Genomic DNA, 6,000 nt, shown 5'->3' with positions numbered 1-6,000 from the left:
TAGGTTCATAAGAGTAGTGGTTGATGGGCAGAAATCAGAAGCCCGCAGTATTAATGCTGGAGTCCCTCAGGGGTCAATCCTGGGGCCAACTCTCTTATTTATCTACATCAATGATCTCCCAAAGCACATACTTAAATCATTCGTTGACATCTATGCTGATGACACGAACATCTATGGCAACACATCAAAGGCCGTAAATGACAAAGTTCTCTCTAATTCTCTCTCGTCTGATATTTAGCACGTGGTACAGTGGGGGAAGAGGTGGCTGGTCACTTTTAATGCATCCAAAACCAAGCTTCTATCTTTACATCTTCAACGATCTGATCCCTAACTGACATCAATTGAAATGGATGGTTCTCGTCTTGGGGAGGCTCCATGTTTTGACAAGCTTCTGGGTTTGACCTTTACTCCTGATCTGAAATGGAACACGTACATCAGGTCTGTTGCCAAGGACGCTGGGAAAATGGTGGGATCCTACTACCGCTCCAGAAGTTATCTCACTACTGATGCAATCCTCTATCTGTATAAAAGCCTAGTACGTCCAAGGATGGAGTACTGCTGCCATATCTGGGCAGGAGCTGCTAAAAACAGCCTATCCTGCCTTGACAAAGTACAAAATAGACTTCGTGGCTTAGTGGGGGATGCCCTTTTCTCTACCCTGCAACCTCTCTCCCACAGAAGAGACGTTGCGAGCCTGTCTTTGTTTTTTCGTTGTTTCCATGGCAGATGCTCGTCTGAGCTCCAATCTCTCGTCTCCCCTCGCCAATCTTTCACGAGAAACACCCGTCTGGCTGAAACTACTGTCAATAATTTTCCCCACTCTTTATCTGTGCCTAAATCCAAATGTAGCTTCCATGAGCAAAGCTTCTTTCTCAGAACTGCACGCCAGTTGAACTCTCTGCCGCTTGCCTGTTTCCCACCTGACTACAACTTGGATGTCTTCAAGTCCAACATAAACAAACTCCTCACAAACCGCCCCCTTAAGTAAGACACTCTATCAAATGTCCAATACTAATGATTTCTACAATACTATCTCATTGATTACTGTACACACAATAACCCTTATCCCTGAGTGTCATTCGGGCCTTGATAAGTGGTGATCCCCATGTAAAAAACAAATAAACATAATGTAAGTTTAAAAAAATGTAAGTTTTTAAAAAAACCAAAATTATTGATAATAAAGTTGCCGATAACACTTTTAGTAGTGTTTTATATGCATATATGTTTTGTGTATTTTTTAATTTTAATCTTTTTTTTATTTTCCGAATAAACATAAATAAACTAAGAATTGCATTAGATAATTTATTTCAGTCCTTTTTGTAGGCGCCTTTAAAAATAACAAAACTTAAATTAGTTCCTTGAATCATAAGTTGATGCAATTTAGCTGTGAAACTTAAAAAAAAACTAAATAAAATAACAAATGGAAATGGTGAATGTGTAGGTTTCTACTGTTTTCATGTCATTATACGTGTATAATTTACAATATCCAGCGGACAGAAGGAAACAAAGCGAAACAAAACAAAAAACACAAAATAACTATAACATTCAAGTGGATGACCAGTTTCGTATATCAATTTAACCTAAAATGTTTCCCCATTTTCTGATGTTTCTTGCTGTTTAGGATAGTAAATTAAATTTTTACAATAACCATAAGTCGGACTGGCTATGTCGTAAAACCTTATGTCATCACTAAAGAAAACTCTCAAATAAGTTCCGAAGGAGTTTACTCCAATACCACGAATATATAAATAAATAATAAAAATAAAAGAATTGTTAATTGTTTGGAACGCTATTATAGCCTGTAAAAGAGACAATGAATAAAACAATTATATTTCTGTATTTTTTAGATTATTGATTATTCGTGGCATTTGAATTCGTAAGAATACCGTTATTCGCACAACGTTTCGATCGATTTAACCTCCGATCTTATCTGAGTGTATCTTGTTTCCTTCTGAATTCAACAAAAAGATTCCTCAGTTCCATATGAACATATCCCGATTTCTGCAAAATACTAAAGAAGGTTATATCGATGGAAACGTTGTAAGAATAAACATTCAAGTTGAAAACCGTAGTCTGAGGAATCCCAATGATACATAAAAATAATATTTCGAAAAAGAAAAAAAAATAACAGCGTATTATTTAGGAAATACTGTTTAATGTTGGTAAAATATACGAATCGGTTTATTTTTTTCACGTATTGGTTATTTTTCAAATTCTTCTCCCCCTGGGAATGAGGAAAATTTCGCTTTCTTAACATCTATTTATATCATTTATCAGAAAACAGTAGCTTTTTTTACGAATAATCTTTTTTAGTTTTAATTTTCTTTTTTTTTCTTTTTGCTGGGAATGGAGCATCTAACCTGACATTAGACATTTGCCCACTATTTTATAATATTCTAACCCTTCATTTGCGAACAATTGTTTGAATTTCGCTTGCACTTTATTTACCGGGTATATTCGTCAGATAATTTTTAAAACTGTTTTTCATGTATCTAATTCCTCCAATAATCACTGGAGTGATAGAGGTCCAAAGATTCCAGTTTCTTTTCATTACGCCTTGGTATTTCGTTATCTTCTCAACTCTGTTAAGATCAGCATCATTCGTGGCTGTGTTTGACAAAGCTGTCAGTTAGAAGATAACGAAATACTAAGGATTTATGATCTTCTGAACAAGTTAGTATATGTACATGAAAACGAACCGTTCCCCACTATTTGAACATTATGATTGCGTCTAATCACAATAAACCTTGTAGCAGTTTTAGATAAATGTTTTTGTAATACATGTAATGTGACGGTTATATTTCGCGTGTGTATTTTTTGGCAATTCTGGAACTCTTTATGGAAGTAATACTGTGAGTAATACTCAATGAACCATTCGGAAAAGTGTAATGTTCCATTATTTTTAGTTTTCTGAAATAAAATGGGCAGTAATTAGTTTAGTTTAGAAGTTGTACTTATTAGTAATTACATATGCAAGGCATTGAATGTAATGCTGATATGTTTGTAAAATAGTGTAATGGAAATTGAAGGGATTGATAGATTTGTCTATCAAAATAGTAGACATCCGTACTTGTAAAAAGAAGTCGTTTTGTGAGAGTCAGTTTAATTGGAATTAATGTAATAATTTTAATACTGAGGTGATACTTGTGAAAAGAAGTTGTTCTTTACAAATACTTACACATTTTTGCCAGCGGCGTGATAAGGGTTGGAGGACTTAGTAAATAGAGAATGGAAGTGTTTCCTACCGTCTGTAGAAGAATGTGTTTTTGAGAGTCAGTTTGATTGGAATTAATGTAATAATTTTAATACTGAGATGAATGAAGACGCTTTAAAAAGTTTTGTAATGTTCGAGTTTGGAGATTTGTTAAGGAAGCATTCTGCTATTCGATAATTGGCAGTGTGGATGGAAGGAAAAATCCGAGATGATTTTATATCAATATAGGAAACGTCACAACCACTACTTATACTAGATTGTATTATTTTTTTATTAGAATCCTTTGATATGAGTAATTTTTGTATTTATTTATTGAATTGCGGACTGTTATCCTCATCTTTATAGTTGCTGCTGTTTCACTGCGATTTTGTCAATTAATAGTTGTTGCTTCACCACGTTTCGGCCAATAGAGGCCAGAAGATGAATTAGCTGAATCATGGTAAAACAACAACAGCTATGAAAATGTTAATAACAGTCCGTAAATAAATAAATAAATAAAGTATCGTTCTTTTTTTTCTATTTCCCCGTTTTCCTCTTCTCGTGCGTATTATTTGTATTCACCAAAAGTTTTCACACAGTCATCATCAAATATTACTCACTGACGACTGCCGGTAATATTCCGTGGAATCTTGTACAAGCCCGCCTATATTTACAGTACTTTCCATCTCTTAGATAACATTTTTAAATAACTTTGCGTAATCGCAATAGCCGCCTACCATTGACTTCTCGCCGACAATGTACATTAGTTTTCACTTTAATTTGGAATGTAACAAGCCTCCTTAATATCGACGTATTTTATCACTCATCGAATAGAGGTCTTGTTAGTGTTTTCTCGTCTAGCCTTTTCACTCTTCCTTGACTCTACACAAGGATTTGGTGTGGCACGTATTTATGTCGACACCATCATGGAGAGGGGAAAATAGTTAACTAACAACTTTCTTGGTTCCATATGTTCCTCTGTATCCTTTCTTTTACCTCTGCTGCATTTTACATATGCCGTTTGTAGCTGGCGTGGATTAGTTTCCACATTCGAGGTTTTTCCTGTTGCTTTCAGCGTTACCGTCTGTTGCACAATTGCAGTCTTCGCTTTGATTCCGATTTCTCCTATTTTTTTTCCAATTTCTGTAATGTTGCTTCTAATGCTCTTATAAATATGGGTATTTTATCGATTTTTTGTCCATATCCTTTTCTGTTATCTGGAAAATTCCGAATGTTTGTTTCGTTTTTTGGTCTCTTAATCCTGTGGTATGCTAGAACAGAAAAATCTACAATTTAGCAGTTTTCTTCCTTCTTGTAAACTATTACGAACTCCAGTATCCTTGCTTGGATGGGTCTATCTGTTCGTACCTTCTTGTCCCAACTGATTTTGTGGTTTACATTTTCCAGTTTGCGCCTATAACCTTTGTAATACTTTTCTCACGCAGTCGTGTCTGTTCTTATAGTCTTTACCTGTTAGTTTGCTTCAGTCATTTAGTTTACGGTTTCGTATTTTCGTCTACAGAATCTACATCTATTGTTTTAGTATAAGTTCTCACACAGGTCATCATCAGAGATTACTTACTGAAAACAACTGGTAATGTTTCCTGGAGTCTACGTGACAACAACTCTCCCTAGATGTCCAGTACTTTCCACTTCAGTCGAAAAACTTTGCAAATGATCTAGCATTATCGCAACAGGCCGTTGCTATTGGCTTTTTGCTGGTTATGACTATTGATGATCAGTGGGATTTGGGTGACAGTAAGCCTCCACAATATCTCAGTCATTTTCGCACCCATCCTGTGGAGTTATTGTTAGTGCTTTTACTAGCTCGATTTTGTTATCCTTCTTGATTCTTAGACTATTTGGTGTGGTGCCAGTCGATGCTGACTCTACATTTTGTTTTGTTTTGTTTTTTGGGAGGAGAAGTCCTCAATTTACAATTTTCGGTTTCTGTTTTCTCAATTGCACCTTTTTGTTTCACTTCTGCTGCAGTTTCTCTTGTAACGTAATCCCCCATTAAGGAGCGTTAGAACTACGCTAAGGTAGCTTTGTATTCCCGGTTGACGCCAGATAACCCAAGGATTTAAGATAGAGAAAATAAATATACATATTTTATTTCATGTCAAAATAGATATTGTTTGAAAACCAGAGAAATATATTTTTACGGCTAAAAGTTGACGTCAGGAAATTTCACTTAAAACCTTGTCTGGCCTTAAATGAACACAGGGCCGCGTGTCAGAATTTACACCTGTCCTCGAAAATGGTGAGAGAATTTCAGGTGTTGGAACGGTGCCAGCCCAGGGACCTGGGACGTAGGATTTCGTGGAGATTTCGTGGCGAAATCTTATTGGCTGGGGAGAATTCCCCCCCATCCACTTACCTTACTATATATACGACTGTCGGGCGAAAATTAGCCAGAAGAGTTCCAGAGAAGAATTGAGTCGAAGAAAGTTTCAGATCAGAGTAGAGCAGAGACGTGACCCCTCCCCACCACATTAATCCGTCGGTCGCTGTCTGTGAAGAGAGTTGAGACTTTGAAAAGAACTTACAAAATCTGAATGAGAATTGTAAAAACATTTGTACATAATTTTATGAGAATTAAGCTTTTGTAGATAGACTACAATCGTTTTTCTTTCTTCTTGCCTGCCGCTTCGATATTCGCTTTCAGCATACCAGATAACGACACGTGCCGAGAATCCAAAGAAATAAGAGTCCTAACCACCTCCTCGAGGGAGGCGTTACGCTCTTATCATTAAGTGTTTGTCGCTTAGTTTCTGCATTCAGTGGGTTTCCTTAAATTTTCAGAT

This window comes from Euprymna scolopes, chromosome 18, assembly GCF_053919585.1.
Source record: "Euprymna scolopes isolate OS-2025 chromosome 18, ASM5391958v1, whole genome shotgun sequence".
In the NCBI taxonomy this organism is placed as follows: Eukaryota; Metazoa; Mollusca; class Cephalopoda; order Sepiida; family Sepiolidae; genus Euprymna; species Euprymna scolopes.
Note: the sequence above shows the minus strand (reverse complement) of the source record.